We start from the raw sequence: 24,952 nt of genomic DNA, 5'->3' as shown, positions 1-24,952 counted from the left end.
TATGCTTCTCCGAGTCCGTTACGCGCAGACGGACAGACGCATCGAATGGACTATTTTTCATTTATGGTTCTACTAGCGGTTTGTGCTGAAAACAATTCACCGCCAGAACAGAAGTTGGCGCAACTGAAGAGAGCTTAGAGAAGCCTACCTCATGAGGTATGTAGAAGAAGTCCACGCTGGTTTATTTACGTTCTCCCGGCTCCTCACACACAGTGAACGATGGCAACTAACAGACAAATGCTGTTGAGGACGCGACAGTTTTTTGTCTTTTGAAATAAAGTGACACTCAGCGAGTCATAATGCTTATGTTATCGTTTCTTAGCGCAGCGGTTCCCTGGTCTTGTTTCCAAACTGCGTTTCTAATTCAAAAGCTTAAAGCTACACAGAGGCAGCTAGCTTCATCCCCAGCTTCCACACACAGTCAGCAGTGATACCCGATACTAAATACTACCAAGTGTTTGCTTTTAACCTGACGGTATTTGAGAAACAGTGTCATGATAGCCGAGGAATTAAAGTCGTGACAGCAGGTTTTTGCGCTGCTACCACCGCAGTTAGCATGGTGGCTAGCCCGTTAGCGGCATTATGACAGGGCGTTATAACCGTTTGTGACTGTACACACATAGCGTCAGGGCTCTAACCAGTCACCGTCAGCCGGACAACTCCGCTGGCTTAACACACTTGTCACATTAATCCTAGAGTCGTAGTTGTGTTTTGGGTTTATTGTGCTATAGGGAAAGAAACAGGAAGTTTGAGGTCCGGAAGCGCGTTGGCAGACATCAGGGGACCAATCACAGCCAAGGGCTTTTCGTAGGCTCTCCGCTATGCCGACGTGTAGTTAGAAAAGTCAGAGCTGCACGAAAAGCTCTCCGTGGAGCCCGGAGAGGAGGTTCCACGGCAAAGAAAGCGGTCCTATCGGTCCATGCCTGTCAAAACGGAGAAGCATACATAGGCCTTCACACACAAGAGATTCAGTGACTGCATTGATGCCATAAACTGCAGGTGAATCTATCTGACTGTCTCCTTGGATGGTAAACATTTTATTGACCATAGCTCAAGCACTCGGTAGCTCATGGTAGCGTGAGCATGTTGCCGCATGACAGTGAGAGCAAACAGCTCTGCAAATATTGCTGCACAAACCAAATAACAGTGAGACGAGATCTCTTATGTTATTATTAGACAAGTGTAAAACAATGTTTGGTTCATTATGAAACTGAGGTGGGACAAATTAGCATATGGCGGGGCACCAAAGTTGAGATAATTCATGGGAAAAAATGGTTTTACTTGTGTAATTACTTACTGTAACCCAGATCTCCTGGGCCTGAGTTCATTAACACTAAAAAATGTTTAAATCCCCCTAATTACTATTGACGACCACCACAACTGTATTTACAAAAATCTAAACCGTCAACAGGTGTTTATTTTCCATATAAAATAAATGCACAAAATAAAAAATACAGGGTTTCTTTAAATGCTGTAAACAGTTCCTGAATTTCTAAAATGTTAAATAAAAATGTACCTTACCCAGGTCTATGAATCAAACAAAACAATTCAAGTTTAAATTTACAAACAGAAAATCATATGTGGGCCCACTCCAGAAAATATAACCTTGAGGCTCAGTTGCAGGCCTGTGATGATGCTCGGGTGCGGTGAGACCTGAAAACTGTGGTGGCCACTTCACTCAATCCAGAGCATAAAATAAAAGCACGTGCATTTCATGTCAGTTAAATACTCACAAGTCCAAAACGAGGAGCAACAGGGCAATGATAATCTCAGATAGGGGTGATGATGATGATGATGACAGTCAATCCAAACACAGGCACAAATCCAGAGAAGAAAACAACAGGGTCCATCCAGCAGCAACCATCTCAGTTTCTCTCCCTTCACAGACGTCCGTCTCCTTTAATTACACATACTATGTTGAGCCATAAAATCTTCACACTAAATCATACAGACTTAACGATTATCCCGTTTTAGCATTGAAACAACATTAGTGCTAAAGCTATGCTATTCAACACGTGCTGCTATGCTAGCGGGTGGCTCGTGTTGCTATGCTAGCGGGTGGCTAATAACATTTCACATTCGGTCTGTTTCACTACAACATGGAGTTACAGCATACAATTGAAGGCATACATAATATATTCACCTTTGGCAGGCAACATAGAAGTGCACACAACAGGACAACGAGTAGTCGACCTCGAGACACCTCTCCAATGTTTCCCAAACCACGACACTTTCCCTCCAGGACTCCGGACCATCTCTCTCTCCCTCTCACCTGCTCAAAGCATGCTGAACCCACACGTTGCACCTCATGTCCCTCCCCTTTCTAGATGGATTGGCTGTGACTTTGTTACTGCCCAATGACCACACATCTATTTATTAACTGTGTATATTATATGTATCACGTTTTATCCCGTATTTAACCTTAATTGAACTACTATTTTTTAATAATATGAACTTGTCTATTTATAATGAACTTTCTGCACTGTATCCTAATGATTGTTATACAGGGCTACACCCTCCCTCTTCTGAATGTGTAGATGTCCTCATCACACCTTTTGTCCCTCTTTAACTTGAAAGGGTGATTTCTTTTCTCTTCCTACTCCATGAACCTTTTTGATGTTTTGCACTTTTTCCTTGGTTCGTTGCCTTGGTCTGGAGGGTTTAACTTGAGTTGAATAACCATACCATGGTGCATGATGGTAACTGGTTCACAGGACTGGTAACCAGGTTTTTCATAGGTCAATCTCATAGGTGGTTTTGGTTTTCTCAGAGATTTCCGGACTGTAGAAGACCTTTCACTTTCACTTCTTGCTGTTTTAGCGGCTTTATCCCTTCTGGCTCTGTTTAACTGAGGCGAGCTCGCTCCCTCTTCTAAATGTCGTTCTTCCACAGGTTCATCATTTGTGTCTGGGACATCAGAGTCTGATAGAGGAGTTGCAGCATCTTCATGGGGTTCCTCATACTCTGTTTCTGTGAGTTGTTGATTTTCTGGTTCCACCACAGGATTTTCATCCTCTTCTGAGCTTTCACTCTCTTCAAAACTCTGACTCTCTTCATTTTCCACAAGGTGATTCACAATGTCCATTTGTCTCCTGACCTCAACCACATCAAAATCTAGAGGATTGGGGACAGTTTCAAACTCTGAGCTTGACGACTCTGTGTCACTTTCTTCTACTTTGTCAGTAGACTTGGTACTTTGACGTTTCCGGGTAAGTTGAGCTCTTGTTACAGGTCTCCGAACAGAGTTTGTATCATCTGAGGGGTTAAACATCCTGACCATGTAACCGATGGGCAACAGGTGGTCTCGATGGAGAGTTTTGACTACACCTGTACCATGCTCTGGTTTGACCTTGTAAACTGGCAGGTTAGGCAACTTCTCCAGGACAACATACGGTGTTGATTTCCATCGATCTTGGAGTTTATGCTTTCCTTTTAGACCCATATTCTGAATGAGGATTCTGTCACCTTTCTCTAAAGGTAAGTCTCTCACACGCTGGTCATATCGTGCTTTGTTTTTCAGATGATTTTTTGTAGCAGAATCAGATGCCAACTGGTAAGCGTTTTGCAGCTCTTTCTTCATCCTGGCAACGTACTGTTGGTAAGAGGTTTCACTTTCACCATTTGGTGAGATTCCAAAGCAGATGTCAATGGGTAACCTTGCCTCCCTTCCAAACATGAGATAATACGGTGAGTATCCCGTGGAATCGTTCTTTGTGCAGTTGTACGCATGTACCAGGTAGGTGATATGTTGACTCCAACACTGTTTCTTTAGAGTGTCCAGGGTACCGAGCATTGCTAAAAGCGTTCGATTGAACCTCTCTGGTTGTGCATCCCCTTGAGGGTGGTAGGGGGATGTTCTTGACTTCCGAACCCCAAGCATGGACAAGATCTCTTTGATCAGGCGACTTTCAAAATCTCGGCCCTGATCCGAGTGTATCCGTGCAGGTAGGCCGTAGTGCACAAAATACTTCTCCCACAATACTCTTGCAACAGTGATAGCCTTTTGATCTTTCGTAGTGAATGCTTGTGCATAACGTGTATAACTGTCTGTCACTACTAACACATTAGCAACACCTTTAGAGTCCGGCTCTATCTGCAAAAAGTCAATACATACTAAGTCTAAGGGACCATTACTTGTTATTTGGTTCAAGGGCGAGGCATGCTGAGGGAGTGTCTTCCTAGAGATACATCTTCCACAGGTTCGAATGTACTGCTCGACCTCAGCTGTCATCCGCGGCCAATAAAATCGGTCTTTGATCAGTTCGGTAGTGCGCTCCACTCCCATGTGTCCACACTCATCATGTAAAGACCTTAACACCATTGGGCGGTATCTTGCTGGTAAGACAAGTTGTTTGATCTGTTTTCCACACATTTTTTCTTTTACTCTGTAGAGTAATCCATCCTTTAATTCCAACTTGCGGCTTTCACGTAGCAACAACACAGTCTCGGGCGAATCACTTTTTGAACGAGTCAGCCCTTTATTGCTCTCGAATGCTTTCTTTAACGGCCCAATCGTTGAGTCCATATCTTGTGATGCCTGAATATCTTTCGGGCTCAGCTGATCAAGGGTGTTTATGCTAAAGTTCACTGGGAACACATAAGCTTCTGGTACTGCAGTGGCGGGAGCTCCCAGCTGATCCACCAATCTGTCAGGCACATCTGCCTCTTCTCTGATGCAGGCTCGCTTGCAGAGGGCTTTGATGCCAGCAGGTGGGACACTAGTCCACTCTTTGACCTCTTCTGGAGTGTATTGTCGAGACAATAAGTCAGCATCGATATTGTGCCTCCCAGGACGATACTGGATGGTGAAATCGTAGGTGGCAAGGGCAGCGAGCCAACGATGTCCGACTGCACTGAGTTTGGCAGAGGTCAACACATATGTTAACGGGTTGTTGTCAGTTCTTACAATAAATTTAGCTCCATACAAGTAATCGTGAAACTTGTCCACGACAGCCCATTTTAATGCCAGAAATTCCAATTGATGGACTGGATAGTTGTGCTCTGAATCTTTAAGCTTGCGACTGGCAAAAGCTACTGGCCTGAGGCCCTCAGGATATTCCTGGTTCAGGACAGCGCCTAGCCCATTCATACTGGCGTCCACATGCAAGATATAAGTCTTAGTGGGGTCAGCGAATGCCAATACTGGGGCATTGATCAAACAGTCACGGATCTGCTCAAAAGCCTCCTGGCAGGCTTGAGTCCACCGTTCTCCAAATGGCTCTGATGGCTTGAAACAGACTTTGCTTGGGTCAACACTCTTTTTGGAATTGGGGTCTTTCCAAGTGGGGGCATAACCCTTGGTGAGCTCAGAGAGTGGACGGACAATGGCAGAATAGTTTGCAATAAACCTCCGATAATAACTGCAAAATCCGAGGAAGGACTTGAGAGGCTTCAGGTGAGTGGGCACTTTCCAGTGTTTTACTACTTCCAATTTGTCTGGATCAGTAGCTATTCCGTCAGCAGAAACAATGTGACCCACATACTTAACTCGAGGCTGACAAAATTGACATTTGTCAATAGAAACTTTCAATCCGACCTCCTCTAGTCTATCAAGTACCTTGAGGAGACGTTGCTCATGCTCTTCAAGTGTTTTTCCAAAGATGATAATGTCATCTAAATACACAAGGGCTTCCAGAAAATGCATATCGCCAACAGCTTTCTCCATTAAACGCTGAAACGTCGCCGGCGCTCCTGTGATTCCCTGTGGCATGCGCTCAAACTGATAGAATCCGAGAGGGCAAATGAACGCCGTCTTCTCTTTGTCCTCCGGAGCCATCTCTATCTGGTAGTAGCCACTACGCAGATCTAGGACTGAGAACCACTGGCTGCCTGATAAGGAATCCAAAGCGTCGTCAATGCGTGGCATTGTGTATTGGTCTGGTGTGGTGCGGTTGTTAAGTGTCCTGTAGTCGATACATATTCTTATACTCCCATTCTTTTTGCGTACTACGACTATCGGTGAGGCGTAGGGGCTACGGGACTCGGTGATAATGCCAGCGGCCAGCAGTTGTTGTATGTGCCGCCGCACATCGTCAATGTCTGTAGGGGCTAGTCTCCTTGACCTTTCCCTGAAGGGTCTGGGATCATGCAGGCGTATGTGGTGTTCAACCCTTTTAGCCAATCCAACATCCCACTCATGCAGCGAGAAAACATTCCGCCTTTTAGCCAACTTCTGCTGAAGCCGACTCTTCCACTCTTCAGGGACGGAGGAGTCCCCAAAGTTAAAGAGACTTGGGTCTACGGTTTCAGCTGTGAGGTCGGAAGGCTGGATTGGGGTAACTGTATCCACAGCATACATCTCAGCAATGATGGTCCCCACTGGGATTGAAGTTGTCTTTTTGGATTCGTTCTGAATGAGCACAGTGAAACTGTTGCTGTCTACATCGGTGTCTGAGAGCACACCAGGCTGCACCAGCACACCGGCAGGGAGTAACTGGGCAGTGGGTGCATCGATCAGCACAAGGTCATTTGACGGGGCACTCTGTCTTTCTACTTTGCAGGTTGCATAGTACTTTGCACCTGGAGCAATTGAAAGTGAGCCGGGTCCTTTCCACTTTATCTGTCCCAAGATTTCATTCTTGGCTAACTGTTCATGAGCTTTAACAGGGGCGTACACAGACTGAATTCTCATGGAGTACACAGTGTTCTTGTCACCTTTTGTCTTCACCAGCTCCCATAAGCGGCGGAACAGGGATGCATTAGTTCCAACCAGTACAGGGGTTTGTTGTTGGTTTCTTGGCTCAGGGCAAATCAAGGCGAGCACTTCTACACGTCCCGACACACCAGTGATCTCCTCAGTAAACTCCATCTCAACAACAATATACCCTTTGTAAGGATACTCTGTGTCAGCGAGGCCCCAAAGTCCAAGGCAGGAGAGGGGTTTTGTCGGGATACCTGGTAAGTGTTTGTTATACCAGCTTTCAAAGATAATAGTTACATTAGACCCACTGTCGATGAGAGCATCGCAGACCACATCATTAACTTTGATGGTGTGTATAAACGATGGACCTACAAGACCTTCAGGTAAGTCAGTGTTGTTCTCTGGGACTTCAACCTTATTTGTTCTAGCTACACAATGCTCTTCAGCTGCAGGCTTTGGGTTCTCTTTGTTGGGAAGAGGGGAAACTCGCACCAAGCGTATGAGCTTTCTGATGACTTTCTGGAGGTTCTCAGGGGCATTACATCTGGTGGCTATGTGGCCATTTTCTCCACATCTATAACAGAAAAACTCATCATTGTCTTTGGGAGAGGATACTTTAAAAGGAGCAGGTTTGTGGCCTAGAGCTGCTTTGTATCGATGAGTCTGTGGTGTGTGTTCTCGTGGGGGGTCTGATGTGTACTTAACTGTCATTACACTCATTTTATTTTCTAGTGCTGTCACTTGTTTCCTCAGTAATTGCAGTTCACTCTGTGACTCATTTTTCTGTTTTGGTTTCTCTGTAGGACCTTTAAAGGAATCATCAGATGGCGGCTGAGGCCATGGGTTGTTTCTTTCCTCTAACTGTGTTCTCAACTCTTGAATCTGAGCTCGCAGTTCACTCTGAGAAACTGATTCCGATTCTTTTTCCTTTTCTGCTTGGATGGTGCGTACACGCTGAGGACGCATGGGTGCCATTTGGCTTTGTCTGGCTGACTGGCGACCTTCCTCTTCCATCACTTCTCTTAACAGGTTCAGGAATGTAGGGGGATTACTGCTCCGCTCCCTAATTTTCAACTGAAGCAACATGATCTCAGAGGTGGACCCTCTAATAAGCTGCTCTAATCGAGCGCTGTTGGCAACGCTAACAGATAAACCACCTCCCTTTACTACTTTGACAAGGGATCTCTCTAATCTTCGTAGGAACTCAGACAGACGCTCACCAGGCTGTTGGTGGAGGGCTCTAAACGACAAATATAGTTCTTCTGAGGACTCTACTATACCAAAAATGCTCTCTATAGCCTCCATGTACTCATGGGGGCTAGCATCAGGTTGAGTCAGACGCACAGCTTGAATGATCTCAAAGGCGGGACCTTTGAGACTTTCCAATATCCGACGTCGTTTTTCTTTGTCTGAGCACTCACCTTCCTCTACTAGGAGTTTTGCTTGCTCCAGCCAGTTGTCTAAAGACTCTTCTCCAGTGGGGGTGGGACTGACCCCAGAAAATGTCCGCAGCCGTCTGTATGGGTGGCTGTCAGGTTGTTTGTTCGTTCTGCTCATAACATCACCGACTGCACGGATGATGTCTTCAGGGTTGCTGTTACCTTCTTTGGTGGGGGAACATAGACCTTGGATGTTCTCTAAGGTTCTCCCTTCACTCTGCAAAAAGGTAAGTAACTTCTCTTCAAAGTTATCAAGCTGAGGCTCTGTGTAGTAGACAGCTTTCCAACCCCTTCCGCCACTTATAGGCATTATCTCGGGGGGAATTTTAGAGGGGTCTACCTCTTCACGACACTCGCATAACACCATCAGCGATAGTTGTTGAGGGTGAAACATTTTGCCTCTGACTTTAACTTTTCCTAAGGCTTTGATAGTCCCTGCTGTTTCTTCAATATCTTCCCTTGAAATACCTTCAGGCACTCCATAAAGAAGGAGGGCATGTTTTACATCTACCGATTCTCCTTTGCACCAGTTAATTAACTCAAATTGCGATGGACTGCTTGTTGTGACTGCCATTATTGTTCTCTGTTTTAAATTACTTTTAATTATATACTCTAAAGTTGTGGGGTCCAGTTACTTTTGATTGTCTAATATTTATCTTACGTTAATAAAACAAAATAATAAATCCCAGCGGTGCCTCCATTTATGTAACCCAGATCTCCTGGGCCTGAGTTCATTAACACTAAAAAATGTTTAAATCCCCCTAATTACTATTGACGACCACCACAACTGTATTTACAAAAATCTAAACCGTCAACAGGTGTTTATTTTCCATATAAAATAAATGCACAAAATAAAAAATACAGGGTTTCTTTAAATGCTGTAAACAGTTCCTGAATTTCTAAAATGTTAAATAAAAATGTACCTTACCCAGGTCTATGAATCAAACAAAACAATTCAAGTTTAAATTTACAAACAGAAAATCATATGTGGGCCCACTCCAGAAAATATAACCTTGAGGCTCAGTTGCAGGCCTGTGATGATGCTCGGGTGCGGTGAGACCTGAAAACTGTGGTGGCCACTTCACTCAATCCAGAGCATAAAATAAAAGCACGTGCATTTCATGTCAGTTAAATACTCACAAGTCCAAAACGAGGAGCAACAGGGCAATGATAATCTCAGATAGGGGTGATGATGATGATGATGACAGTCAATCCAAACACAGGCACAAATCCAGAGAAGAAAACAACAGGGTCCATCCAGCAGCAACCATCTCAGTTTCTCTCCCTTCACAGACGTCCGTCTCCTTTAATTACACATACTATGTTGAGCCATAAAATCTTCACACTAAATCATACAGACTTAACGATTATCCCGTTTTAGCATTGAAACAACATTAGTGCTAAAGCTATGCTATTCAACACGTGCTGCTATGCTAGCGGGTGGCTCGTGTTGCTATGCTAGCGGGTGGCTAATAACATTTCACATTCGGTCTGTTTCACTACAACATGGAGTTACAGCATACAATTGAAGGCATACATAATATATTCACCTTTGGCAGGCAACATAGAAGTGCACACAACAGGACAACGAGTAGTCGACCTCGAGACACCTCTCCAATGTTTCCCAAACCACGACACTTTCCCTCCAGGACTCCGGACCATCTCTCTCTCCCTCTCACCTGCTCAAAGCATGCTGAACCCACACGTTGCACCTCATGTCCCTCCCCTTTCTAGATGGATTGGCTGTGACTTTGTTACTGCCCAATGACCACACATCTATTTATTAACTGTGTATATTATATGTATCACGTTTTATCCCGTATTTAACCTTAATTGAACTACTATTTTTTAATAATATGAACTTGTCTATTTATAATGAACTTTCTGCACTGTATCCTAATGATTGTTATACAGGGCTACACCACATTATCCAACATGTTTCTACCATTGTTCAAACCCAAAGAAATCCACAATTTTATTCAAGGGTACAGACACATTTCCAAACTAGAATGGTACTAAGATGTACACCAGGCTCAACAGGCTCCTTATGAATCCACATAGAAATGAACTAGATCTGGATCTGGATCTGCGTTCAAACTGAACACACTCATATCTATCAGCTGCCCAAACATGCATGAATTATTCTCAGGGAAATCAAGGAAATCTCTATAAATTAAAGTTGAAAATATTTTGTCTAGTATGACACAGATTTCACTGTAAACTGTCTATAAGCCAGGCTGGAATGTAAAGGGTTGACGGGGGTGGTTTCAGAAACTGAGGCAGGCAGGGCTTCTAGAATCATAAAATTGAGATTTCAAACCCCTTCTGAAAATATCCCAGCCAACATGAATGTGTTAAGCAGGTGCAACAGGGATGGGAAGTGTTTTCTCTCTTTGTTCTTACTGACTGGGAAATTTCAGCCGTTTGTAATCTCAACAGTAACAGCCCGGTGATTTCTTCACCACACCACGTCTTTCTGCTCTGAACCTGGGGCTTCTGAAATGCCTGAGCCCATGAATCACAGATCCCTGTGGAGAGGATGAAAGGGAGAAAGAAGCTGGGAGGTGAAAGCAGTTATGAAACTACATGGAAGGTTGATCCAATGGGTGTGAAGCTGAAAAATCCAGTTTCATGGATGTTAGGAGAGTCCATTCATCTCAGGAGTTGTGTCCAATGTGTTGGCTGCCCTCTCTCTGTTCCTAAACTGTTCTCGGGAGATCTGAAATATCGCAATATCAGATCATATTTTCTCTCTTTTTTTCTGTAGTATGGGTGGGTCAGTTTTTATAAATCATTGAACAAAAATATTCTAGTTTTTGCAGTTTGAGAGGTGCAGTGTGTTGCTGTATGATTTTTATGGGAAATTTGGCAGGAAAATTAAGGAAACAAAAAAACGCTATCCACATGCAGCCCTTAGTTGGGGCATTTAAAGTTTCCACCTTGAGGAAATTAAATAGAACTACCTCTGTGTTAATATATTGACTTGACTTATAGGTGTAGCGTGCTGTGGGTGGAGAGGACACTGGGTCACTGGGTTGGTGTGGTAAAGTCAGAAAGGGAGCGTTGGAGTCTGCTGGCTGATCTCCATGACATCTAAAAGCATCTCATGAGACGTTAGCAGATGAGAAGCAGAGAAGCAGACAGAGTAGTGAGTTTGGGTGTGTGTGTGTGTGCCACTGGTTGATAAATGTATTTGTTTGTATGTAGTCTGATTTAGTTATTCCTTTTGCACACTTAACACTAACCCCTGCCTTGAATTTGATTGGATCGATCCGTTTTTTTACCAACAGCCGCAGAAGCACGTCATCAATAACGCTCCCCCAACAGGTCTGCCAATAGAGCTCTGACCTCAGGAAGTAAACAACATTCATCACGTAAAGGTCATTGGCGTCTGTAATCTCAGGGGCCTTTAATAATGGATTAAAGCAGCGGTGGGGGAAACTTTTTCCAATTAAGATCCATTTCAGTTTTACAACTTCCTTCTGAACACAAATATCACGCTAACATTTCTAATGCAATTATATTGGAGTTGCTTCTCTGGCGATGAGGATGATGCTATAAACGCGTCTGAATTTATGCAAAACAAAGACAGCAAAATATCTCATCAAACTCGGCAGTCATCACATTGGACTGTAAATAAAGACGGATGACATGTCTTCACTTCCACCCACTATCCAGAAATGAACCCCCAAAGTATCTGTGATACAAGCACTGCCATCTTACATATTTTTTAGAGTCTAGAGAAATTTGGGAGATGGAGCCGCAGTAGCGAGGTCTCACCTATACGCGCAGTGGACCAATCACGAGTCAGTCTAAGCTGTCAATCCTGGTGTTTCATCCCTTTTTTATTTCGTCAAATCACCCAAACTTACCGGAACAATGGACATTTAGGTTAAGAAACCATCTTATCTTTATGTATTCTGACTTTTTGGTCTTGTCTATGTCCCTCCTGCTAACGTGGAGGAAGGAGGGTTTATGACCTGTTCTGCAGTCAGCCTCCAGGGGGCAATCAATCCGCTTTGGTTACTCTTAAGAGGAGCTGTGATGTCATCCGACTTTTTATACAAGCGGTTACATATCAGTGGCACAGCCAAGGCCGAACTGAAATGTGACCGCTGGTCTACGGAACATCTTGTCGCCTAGCAACAGACCTGCAGTTGCACAAAATGGGAAAGTTTACTGGCTCAGGACACATGTTTGTAACATGAGCACTGTTTGCTGCTCGGTTGAGTTGACGTGTGATGGTCTTGGCACGTGCCTCTGTGATGAACGGTTTGTCACTGAATCACAATGACTCCTGAGATGGGTTGGCTCGAGCAGGATCCACATGGGAGCCTTCGTTTTGTGCCGATGTTAGGCCACATTTGAAGGAGCCTTCGAAATTGGACGGTCTCGTCACGGCACTTTGACACAATGGGCCTTCAATTGCAGCCTCCAAAGACTGCAGCCCCTGAATTGAGAAATATCTACAGTTTATGGATCCTACGCCCCAAAACGGCTGGCTGTTGTTTCATCACAGATTTGTCCGAACTCTGTGTCCTTCACGTTTTTTTCCTCAGTGTTTTTCCTGTGCTATATCAATAATCTGCTCTGCGGCAAACGGACACTTTGGAACAATTGAACTTTGTCTGGTTCCAGCAGCTCCACAGCAGCAACGAGGCTCCTTCACTAATTCTCCCTCTGAGTGAGGTTTCGGCTTTTTAGCTGTTACCTCACTCACCACAAAACTCGCCTGCGTAACGTTGTCTCCGTCCCCGTGCAGCAATGTGATAGCTGCTTGTTGGGCACACTGACTCCTGGAAAGAGCATTCACTTTATCGAGAGCTTTTGTCTTTACAGTTCATCCAGTGTAGCTGCATGTTTCCAGTTGAAATGAGGCTGGAGATTAATCTTTTTCATAGCTCATATTTCAACCCTGCAAACTAGGTGATGGTTTGTCCGTTTCTCTTCGAAAGCACCGAATTCTGCATCTGCTCCTTGTGACTGTCAGCAGGATGCTGGGCAGAGATGATACTTAACCAACCACGTGTGTTTCATTCACCCTGACCGTGATCTGACAGACATACAGCCAAGAGGGACCACCCTGAAGGACACGTTATTTAATTTGATTTCAGATCTGCTTTTTTATAATATTCATAAATAGTTTCACAGGCTGGATCAAACTGTCTCTTTGTGAAGGAACCCCTGCTGAGGAGGAGGTGAGGAGAAACAAGGCGAAACAAATCGGAGAGAAGAGGGAACAATCTGTTATGAAACAACATGAGTCAACGTCTGCTCAACAGCCAAACTCTGCTTCTCCCTCAGCGGAATCAGGACGATGCATCTATGTACAGCAGAGCGAGGCATCAGTGTAAACACCGCAAAAATAAAATTACACAGCAAGCTTTCAGAGATTTTGGTCGCTCCCTAATATTAATGGCTCCATATTTGGAAGCTTGTGCGGCCCTGCGCGGCATCACGGCGCTGTGAAGGAGTCATGTGTTTATGTGACACAACCAAGAGTCACTGAATGCTATGTTCAAACTCCAAAATGTGTAATTTCTCCCCTCTGCTCTGCAAATGATGTGAGACATACAAAAATGTCACAAGGTTTTTACTTTTCCGAAAAAGTTCCCTTTAACTCAGATGACTGATATGGAATGAATAAACAGTGCTGTGTGAAGGGTACTCTACACAGAATATGGGATTACTGTTGCTGACAAGGCTTTATAGTTTGCAGTATTTGACTTGATAAATGAAGTGTTGATCTTGAATAATTGCAGAAAATAATAGGGTTTCCATTTGCCAAGTTAAACATTACGGACCAAATTTAATATCAGACTTGGTCTTTACCTCAAACCACCATATGTGTATGGACTTTTTAAACACTGATTAAGGCTGACTCACTGTTCATCCACTGGAGCGGCTGTATGTTGCTCTGCTTCAGATGATCCATACCAAAGTGTCTGCTAACAATCACAAACCCATTGTACCGTACTGTACGGCTTTCCTGGAACTTGATTGCATGGCTTAGTTGAGTCATTGTGTGGAGTTCACTGTTGCAGAGGCAGACTCAGTTTGAATCAGCCACAGGTAGAGACTACACAGTCTCCAAAATAGCCCTGTGGATCTTAATCTACACAATAAACGTAGGAAGAAAACATGCTGAGGGTCAACGCAGATATTAGTCACATACATCCCTGGCCGAGCCTGAGATACACCTGGAAAACAACACGCCAGCAGGGTTTTACATTTGTTGGCCATATTTGATTATTGCTCTATTTTATATCTAAGTATTTTACTTGACTACTTTCAAAAGTATGAGTTATACTCAACAACATTCCATGTTTGCAGGAGGCTTTGAAAGACGGAAGTGTCCTGCTCAAAAAGTCTGAATGTAACAACATGTGATTTCACAGAAGGAGGAGATCAGGCATCCATTTCTCCATTCCATATAGACTGCATGGCCAACACGTCTCCACCTCCTCTCACTATCCAGAAATAGCAGCAGCGACCAGGGGACGGAGTCGGGGTAGCGAGGCCCTGCTCGACCAATCATCAGTCTCCGCTGTCAATCATGATGTGTTTTTATACCATCAAATCACTTATGAAAACCAACTCTATGAGCACTTGAACAAGCATCAGTTGGTTAATAACTACCAGAAATGACAGGAACAATCTTTGAGAAAAATAATGTCACAATCATTTTTATCTCCCTAATACATCATGTGTTTTCTCTCATTTCTGAACCCTCTGCCCTGACGTCCTCGTGAATCATTAGTTCAGTTCGGGGTCTCAGAAACCCCAGTTTCGGAGACATGGTTAAATATAATGGACTGAATGATTTTCATATGCTCGATCTGTGATTCTGGCTGACAGTGCCTTTTATGCAGGACTAACATTATAGGGATTTCTCTCTATTTAGTTTAACTGTGAGTCAGATCTCTTGACTTCTAATGCTTAATGACATTGTGTGTTCCTGTAGCTCTGAATGTTTTTTTTTGTCAACAAAAATTATACAGAATTTGCAGCTAGGCAACATATAAATCACAAAATATTTACCTATTTGGTGTTTGAAAATGCTTTATGAAATTTTCTCGATTTTAGCACCTCCATCAAATATGTGAGCACAGCTTGTGCTCACATATTTATACAAAAATACAAAAATACAAAATAATACTTTTCTTAAAACGGAGTCGTTAAACTCTAAAGAAATAATTAAAGTAATAAATGCATGTATTTTAAGGAAAATATGTTTTCTGCACACTCAACAGTAAGATCTGAGGGAGGAAAGCCAGAGTCAACAAAACACTGGGGCTAATCTTCCCTGACACTAATTTAAAAAACTCTTGCTTAACAGAACCAGAGAGTTCAAGTTCTTTGGGACTGGAAGTGAAATATCTATTTTGCATGGCTTACACCAGATACTTCACTGCTTCCACATTACAGGAGCCACATTGGTCTGGAGCTGGAGTGGACTTAGCCCGGGAAGCGTTGATGTAATGAGCTGAGCTGCAGTGTCAGTCTGGGCCCTGTCACAGTATCCTACCAAGTTTTAAAAAATGGTTCATGTAAGGTTATACAGCGATGGGAAGGAAGCGACAGCTTTTCATTGAACTGCTCGTAATTGGTGGAACTTCAGAGGCTTCGATGATTTACTTCGAATTTCAAGGATCTCTCGGCTCATTCATCCGAAACTCTCCCTGGGCCCATTCACACTGTGTGGTTAATGTGGAGGCGAGCTGTTGTGGGAGGGAATCCATGAAGAAATGGTGGCAGATTCGGAGGCAGACGGAGGCCTGGAAAATGCAATAGAGGATATTTATTGTGTCAAAGCTGCCGGGTTTTCGGCAACCCCCAAAATGTCAACATGTACTGTATGTTTATATAGTCAAGTTCACACTTAGTACAGCTATTAACAGGAGTGACAGCCGGGGCCTGAATATTAGTTTCTTTTGTGGCCAAATACCTATTTCCTGAGAGAAGAAATGTGATGCCCCGTCACATCATCTCTTTTTATTTCCCATGAGTGAATATGAATGTGACTCATATTGTGTTCATGATTACTATCCCCGTGATGGACTGGTGAACAGGCCTGGCGCTGCCCCTGGCCTCCAATTTAATTCTTGTCTTTGCACCGTAAAAACGTCAACATCAACACACTCCATATGGACAAGAAATAACGTGTAGTTCAAACAACTTCACTGGGAACTCTGTGTGTTGGTAAAAGATTCATGTTACAAAACACAGAAACGCAACCATATGATCTGGGGTTGCAACCAGGGGCGTTGTTAGGCCTGTTTTAGGGGGGCTGAAGCCCCCCTAAAATGTTCCTCAGCCCCCCCAAATAATTATTGTGATTTTTTTTTTTTTTTTAATTTAAAAAAAAATTTAACTATTGTTTTACACATGGACAAGTTATTTATAACTCTAACATGCTACATATGTGAGTGTGTTTCTGGTTTGTATGTTTTCTCCCCTTCAAATTACAATCCAATAGCCTCTCATCATACTTAACAATAAAAGACCGGGCACTAGGACCTTGGGGAGTCTGCAAATGAAAGGGAATATTGTAATGAGCTATGTTAACACTTAGCTAGCTAGCTAGCTATTTTGTTAGTAAATGTCTCCAGTGAGCAAGAGTGTGAACGAGCAAATTTGAAATGTAAGAAATAACTATCAACAGCTCTCTATTCTTTGCATTAATATCTATCTCTAGTATTTAAAACAATATTATCAGTGCCTTCTGCTCATAATACAACAAATAAACAACTCAGAAGTGACGCTGGCAGGTCCATTCTCCATCCATTGTGTGTGGTCCCTTTAAGAATTAGGATTTGGGAGTGACGCGGATATTGAAAATTAGTATATCCGTCTTTCCTTTACAAGCAGGAAAAATAATTTCTCTCTATTTGAGAAAAGTTAATTTTTGTGTTGTCAAATTTCACAATGACCCTGAAATTCTGTCTCTTCTGTCATCTTATACTGAATGAATGCAAGGAAAGATACAGGGAAAAATCACACTCTTTCTGATTGAACCAATCAATGAACTGTCTGAAACAATGGATATCCGCAGCCCCAAATTAGCCCTGAAAAAATAAATTTGGCGCGCGCTACGCGCGCAAACATTCAGCATCCTTAGGGGCTAAGCCCCCCCTTTCTTTCAATCCTAGAAACGCCCCTGGTTGCAACGCAGCTCTGTAAAGAAATTCAGTTTTGCTTCCACATCGAAATGTTTCAACTTGAGAATTCACCATCACAAATTTAAATTGCTGACATGGTTTTAATGAAGTTGGGCAATTAGTGGGGACACAAATTATTATCCTGTTTTTCATGTTGAGATTATTGGGCTTTGGCTTATTTTCTGTGCGTGCCATTGTGTAAGCGAAGTGTGTGGTCCAGTTATTACATGTATAACTAATGTTGTGGCGACTTGTCCATAAAGGGAAGAAAAACAAGTCCCTGGCCAAAAAAAGGGCTGGTCATTGGAAGATCTATATTTACAAAACAATCATTGGGCTACTGCCATTATATCTCTCCTCTCTCATCAGCTGGAATTGTAATAACCTCAATACCCGCTCCCAGAGCAGGCTTTCATTATATCTGCTTTGTGTTAACACTAACTTGGGGAAGACAGTGTTCTGTTATAAGGCACCCTTCATCTGGAATGAGGTCAAAAAAACTTTAAATTCTCGAGTCTAGTTTCATGTACGGCTGGCTTCGCCTGCAGTGATTGTAACTGTTAGTTGGGTTAGGCTTAACCATATTGTTTTATAGTATGTTATTGAATCGTCAGGGTTGATTGTTTGTGACCTTTTCCCATGTGTTGCTGTATGTATATATGCATATTTATTTCATTCTTATTTATTTATTTATTTTCTCAATGTATTAACTGTTCATTGTACCCTCGGCACCATTGTAAATGAGGGTCTTATTCCTCAATTTGTTTTCCAAGGCTTAAATAAATAATAAATCAATCCATCAATAATGTGAAGAAATGTTTGAGGCTAAGTTTGAGCTTCTCCGCTCCCTTCACTGGCTACCAGTGGCTGCCCGCATCCGTTTCAAAACATTGCTTACCGTGCTGTGAACAGATCGAGTCCAGTAACAATTCACTAGCACTTAGATGGCACTTACTTATAGCACATTGTAGTACTTTTTTGGAAGAAATTGTACTTTCTTGATTCTTGTTGATCTGGGTCTATACCCTTATGGTTGAATGCACTTATGTAAGTCGCTTTGGATAAAAGCTTCAGCTAAATGAAATGTAATGTAAGGGTTAAGGTTAAGGCTAAGGCTAAGGTTATGGTTAAGGGACAGAAGCTGTGTCCTGCAGCCACAGCTGAAAGAAATATGGTAATGCTCATCCTGTATCACAGCTCGCAACATTAAAATTCAAAAGATAAGTTTATGGTTTCACACTCTGGCACATCATTGTCACAGTTTAGTTTTCCTTGCACTCAGATTGTGTTGCTTAAAGCAAAACCAGTTGTTTTGTTGTTTTTGTTGGATTTTGTTAGTCATGTTTTCACCCCACTCCAGAAGTTTGTTTATGAGTTGGTTAGTTTTTGTGCAGGATTATGCAAAAATTACTTGATGGATTTCCACAAACCTTGGTGAAGGGCAGGGACATGGGCCAAGAGAGAACCCAATACATTTTGGCAAGGATCCGGTGGTTACCGGATTTGTTATATCATTTCCTTTAACATTGTGAAATAGGTTGTTTTTCAACCTTTCTCAGAGAATAACTCATGGATCTTGATGAAAGAAGTCAGACATGTCTAGAGTACTGATATATACTGATATTTATCGATGTGTATAATTTGGCAGAGATCGAAGTGAAAGCTTCATAAGGGGACTATTGGGCCATTCTGGTTCAAATGGTTTGAGCTGTCAGTGTACACGTCTGCTCAAACCATTTTGTTAGGTCACTCAGTTTACTGTATGTCTCGCTTTCTTAGCAGGATTCCTAAGTGGGGCTCTGTTGGTTTGACCTCTTCCATGTTCCCAACTATCGACTTAATTTGCTTATTTTTCCATTGATTTGTATTTTTAGCATCTTATGCCAAATACAATGACAATCCCATTTTTAAGTAATTGTGTGTTCATTTGACTGCTTGGTCGATGACAACCCGCCACGCATGCACGCACAAACACACACACACACACACGTTGCATCATAGCGCTGTTGACCCTGCCTACTCCTGCTATTCCCACACTCTTCAAATGTTGTAGTCGCGCAGGAACCGGCTCAATGTTATTTCAAAACATTTCTCACAATCTCACCCAGCTGCAAATTCAGGGTGGAACACAACAAACACAGCATTTTCACAATCCATCAATAAATAAGGCAAAAAGATTCTCTGCTCAGACGGACGTTCGAAATGAGCCGAGCTCCCAGAGAGCCATGTGTAAATCTGTGCTCTCAGTTTTACAAATCAAACCAACCAACCAACACCACACAAAGGGTTAAATTCCTCTCAACAGCTATTGGACTCCAGTCAATACAAATCAAATGCAGTTGCACCGAAAAGGAAAAAAAAGCCGGAGCTGCACATTTGAGGTAATTCATCTGTGGAACCAAAACCATTCCCCCTGAAAGAAAAATGCATGATTAAAATGACCCAGTGATGAGAATGGCCTACTATGGCAATGCCACATAGTTTTGTAAATAGCGTGAGGAGTATTATGTGATAAGATAATGATCTCAGAGGGAATTCGTGAAAGATTCTAGTTACAGTCAAATATGTAGACATTACGGGGCTTCATGAGAAAAGGGGATCAATAAGTACCCTTTAAGAGACGTGCATTTATCTGAACTCATTTTCCTAATTACTGATGAAAATAGCCGCGGTGAATCACTGGGATGTGTAGCCATCCAGCGCCTGGGCCCAGGGGTTTGATGTTTTTGAGTGGTTAAGTGTTCTGCTCAGATGAAAGCTCCTAGGGAGAAAAAGAAAAATACTGGAAAGACACTTTATCTTCAGCTGGATTTGTTCTCATTTGGCACTGGTGTGTGGTTGGGTCTTTGCAGGAAATAAAGGGGACCTAACACTTCCATTGTACTTCCTCACTGAGACTTTTTCAATCACTGATGCCTTTGAAGACGCAGAGTTATGTATTTGCGCTGATCCCTAAGGTCTGGTGGCGAATGATGTGAAGGGATTTACTGAAATGTTGCGTGACTGCTTTTCAGATGAAATTATGAGGGGGATCTCCGGGGCCCATATTTGTCTCATTACAGAGGAAATTCTAACTAATGTAAAATTAGTCTGTTTCCTATTCTTAAATCAGGTGTAATTCACATTCTTTATAACAACATTGGATCAAATGACTGCAATGGGAAATAAATCATTCATAGTGACAAACCAGAATCTGCTTTTCCACTTAAATGGTTTTATTGGGGTCTTATTGACTTTCACCTCATTGTTTTGGTTTTCAAGCTTCCAACTGAACATTGTTACTGGCTCATGCTCACTGATCCTAAGGCTTTTTTTTTTTCTTCAGAGGAAAACCAGATGAACATTTAGCAGAAGTTGGTGCAGACCAAAACAGAGCAACAAAAAAAGTTAATGAGTTCAGTGCATGTCTGAAAGCAGCTTAAGTAACTGCTTGTTAAGTTTGCACGACAGATGTTTTCTTTTTTTGCCTTATCAAAACCTGGTGTCTACATTACCCACAGTGCAACACAAAAGCTGACAGACTTTACTGCCATCAGTTGGTAACTGATTGTGTGTGGGAGGCAGCACGTGCTCGAAATGGAATAGGATTGGGATGGCACCCCGAGCTATATTACGTTACTTGACCACATCAAACTTTCTACTTTAATTTGGCAAGTTTGCCTCTTTTATTTTACATGGTTCATTTTCTTCTTAAACAATGGGCTTGAGAGACCGACATCCTGATATCACTGTGTTCCACCAGGCTCTTCTTACAGAGTAGAAGAGAGGCTATTTTAAAAAAGGTTCTTTTTGCAAACATTTTAAATTGATTAGACCAGGAACTACAGAAACTTGAGCTCCTTCCATGCTTGTTTATCAATTTAGTATATACCAGTGACTGCCTGCATCCGTTTCAAAACACTAGTACTTGCGTACCGTGCTGTCAATGGATTGGGTCCAGTCTACATCACGCTATGAACTGTGGGTAATTCCCTTTTGGCAAAGTCTGCACGAATGGAAATAGAAAAAGAGCATAAAAGGCTCATAAAAGCTGCGAGGGAGCCCTCACGCACTCTATGATTTGACAATGGGAAAGCCCTGAGGCCTCAGGGACTGACTGGAGCCTTGAGGGTGGGACTGGGCCTCGGATGTTCAGAGTTGAGGAGAGGTCTACAGAGATGTGGTAAGCGCACCATTAACATGGGGGAGCTGGATTTATAGCCTATACTGCAGCCTGTATTGGATGTTCCCTATTAAGTTCTTGAAGGTTTAACAGTCAGCGGTGTGTTAGAAATGAAATAGTTAAAAAGTTCTGGCTGATATCTCCAAAGACGCACACACACATTTGTAATATCTCTCCTGGCTGTGCACCACAGGTGGTGCTGAAGATGGCAAGATCCTCCTTCCACTGCACCTGACTGATTTACACTGATGTTCCACCTCGATCATCACGGGTTTGTTTAGATTGTTGCAACAGACGTCCTGCATGCCTCCATCCACACACATGCTGGAGTCATTTGAGGGGGCAGATCACTTCAGGGGTCTCTCTCACACACATACACACACACACACACATACACCCACACACCCACACACACACACAGAGAACACACACAGGCAAACGCACACAGTACTACTGTATACGTGCTGAGCAAATGTGAGCTTCACTCTGTATCCGCCCCCACAAACACGCAGCCCAAATCCTCGGCTAGTTATCATAATGCGTTGTGACAGAAGTCTGTTCTGAATCTCTCCAGCGGTCATAGTTTCATGGCCATATTTGTCTGGGGGGTGGAATAATTATCTAAAATACCGAACCAATCGTTATCGCACATCAATCTGTGGAGAATTTAAAGCAGGGCTGCAATAAATGAGCTCTGCATCCAATTTGTGACTGGAACAGGAACACTGACATTTGACAAAAATAAGTATTTTTAATGAATGCATCAACGTAATGACAACAGTTTGTGGCAGAGGGTGAAATCCCCATTTCCTTACTTGAATTCAATTGTGAAGATTTATAGTTTTGTCGAAGACGCATGTCGCATGTTTGCAAACACTTATCTCCGTGCTGTCCTGCTCTGTCCTGTCAGTCGGAGGTGCGGTTGCATCCTGTCCGACACACATCTGTTCAATCAGTTGGTGTGCTGGTGTCTGGCTTTGTTCTCCAGCCTCGCACAGCTTTTGCTGGTTAACTTTTTGTGAAGTTCAGTTGTAATACACAAATATGAGCCTGGCCGGGATTTCCAAAAAGCATCTTGGCAGCGGGTCGTGTATTTGTTCCACTGTAAATCAGAGGGGTGATTAGTTGCTTGTGGCAAATAGGTTTCAGATTCTGTGTGACTGATCCAGGGTCTGTTTGGTGACCTCAACCCAGGAGTTATGTGAGGTCATCTGACCAGCCTGCAGGAAGACTGGCAGGCTGATACCTGCGGCAGATGCAGCATGGCCCTTTGCCTGGGAGACGCTCTGTGCATGTCTCCGGTGTCTCGTGTCACTGCAAACCACACAGAGGAGCCAAGTGCACTCCGATGACCTCGATATAACCTGACCGCCTGAAACTGTCAGCGCACCAAAATGCTACATTGGGACCGTGTGACCGTAGGGTCTGTTAGACTTTACCTCTGCTGCACAAATCAACGAAGAAATGCGATGTTTCACTAATTAAGGAAATTCCCAGTCATAATTGCACACACAGATGTGTGCACTGATCTGTGCTGGGACCAGTCCTGTGTGTGTGTGTGTGTGTGTGTGTGTGTCTCTGTGCTGGGCCCAATCCTGTGTGTGTGTGTGTGTGTGTGTGTGTGTCTGTGTGTGTGTGTGTGTGTGTGTGCGTGCGTGTGTGTGTGTGCGTGCGTGTGTGTGTGTGTGCGCGAGTGAATGCTTATCTTCGAAACAAGCAGAGAGAAGAAACGGAAAAGTACAAATGAACCAATAATGACAGATTGCACAGTTTGGGGGATTCTGTCCCTCAGGATCATTGCGAAGCCACAAGTTATGTGATAAAACTCCATCTTCTGCCAAGCCCCTTAAACATACTATAAATCATACAGGAGATGCTGGAAGAATGAACTTCCAGACACATGAGTCATAGACAAACTGGAGGAAGGAGAGAAAGCCTGCTCCATTTTGGATTCCCTCTCCCTCCTCCTCCTAAATAACAAATCAATGGTCATAAGCATCTACCTTATCCTTCCCTCAAAGAGAGGGACCACAAGTTACTCTGTTTACCAATGATTATAATTCCTGTATCAGGTTATGGATGATTGCATTGTGTTCTGGGTCACAAGATATTTAAAAATCTGAAGATGTAAATATTATATTAAAAATATTATCTCATTACAATATTATATAATATATCAAGTATACTTTGTCTGCTGATGCTGTTTTCTCTCTATGTATTACTTTACAGTGGTTGATCGTCTATTTTTCTAAATCAAGGCCACAAAAGGGCCACAATATACAGGGGAGGGGGCGGGAAATTGTTCCTTGTTCAAGCACATTGTTTATTTAAACAAAGATTAGAAAGTAAAAATTCTTAACACATTGTCATATTTATTGTTTGTAAGTGATTTGTTTATTTATTTTTTTAATTAACAGGAAAGGGGAGGGTATTTCAGGGGCCAATCAGATCAGTGTCTCCCTTGGCTTGGTTCTGGCTATTTTCTCTTTCTTTGTCACAGACCATTACAACAGGAATGAGTTGACTTGGGACTCGAACGCTGAACAGCGACAGACCCACTCTGTTGCAGTTAGCCGACTACACTTTAAAGATATTAAAGAAAACACTGCTGTCGTAGCTCAGCTGCACTGACTGACGTTTTGGTTGAGTATAGGCAGGACGTCAAGCAGGATCTTAACATCTCGACGTTTTATCGCCCGGTAAAGCTCCGATGACTAATGTGTCATATTACAGAGCAACATCAGCATTCGCCTGGAGTCATGTTTCTGGCAAACATTTACGGCCGGAGAGAAGAAAAAAAGGAAAAGGGTTAAAACAGTGGTTTTCTTTCATGTTTCCCTTTGGAAGCTGAAATAGAAAAAGGGTTCAGTGCAATACATCAGGACCTTCTCCCGGCAGACACTTTTTGCAAAGGCGTGCAGCCGGAGAGACTGTTATTGGCTACACCTGCGTTAGACAAGTCCAAAAAGAAAAAGCTGCGTGCCGCTCCAACGTTTAGGTTAAAGAAATCTGCGATTTTTTTGTTTCCGAAGAGACCAGGAATGTCACCTTAACTACATCATCATTGTTGGACATATAAAGAAAGAGTCTACTGTATGATTTTCTGGTCTGCTGTCATAACTGCAGCCTTGTCAAGAGAAGTTCAACCAGGATTACACTTGACGACGAGAGTTGAGTGATTGCGCTCGACTATCCAAGGTCCTTGCAAAGCGGAGCCACGGTAAAGCCACGGCGGATTCAAAAGGCCCGTGAAGCACAGTCAGGAACCAGAAATGGCGCCAGATCCTCCAAATCCCACGGCCCTGGGAGACAGATGTGCTCCTAATTCTGGCTCTCACTTCAATGAGCGCTTTGAAATTCCCCCCCCCCCCCCACACACACACACACTTGTGTACGTGAGGCGTTGATAGCCGTGAGCAACAGCCTGGCCTGATTTTGTCAGGTGGGATAACTCGCTCGCTCCGCAAGTGCCTGCGCATACCAGCGTTTATCCATCCGCGGGCCGGGGGCAGGCCTCCCTCTGGCAGTAAATCACACGTTATCAGTATTG

The 24,952-nt window shown here is 43.1% G+C and overlaps 1 long non-coding RNA gene across 1 annotated transcript; it reads right to left on the bottom strand.

The window, feature by feature from the left end:
* Window positions 1-8,883: 8,883 nt before the first annotated feature.
* Window positions 8,884-10,006, bottom strand: LOC133954283 (uncharacterized). The gene is made up of 2 exons (XR_009920766.1): window positions 9,630-10,006; window positions 8,884-9,383 (listed from the first exon to the last, which is right to left on the bottom strand). It is a non-coding gene; the product is annotated as an uncharacterized LOC133954283 (long non-coding RNA).
* Between the last annotated feature and the right edge of the window lie 14,946 nt (window positions 10,007-24,952).

This window comes from Platichthys flesus, chromosome 5, assembly GCF_949316205.1.
Source record: "Platichthys flesus chromosome 5, fPlaFle2.1, whole genome shotgun sequence".
NCBI lineage: Eukaryota > Metazoa > Chordata > Actinopteri > Pleuronectiformes > Pleuronectidae > Platichthys > Platichthys flesus.
This window is presented reverse-complemented; position numbering and strand designations above follow the sequence as displayed.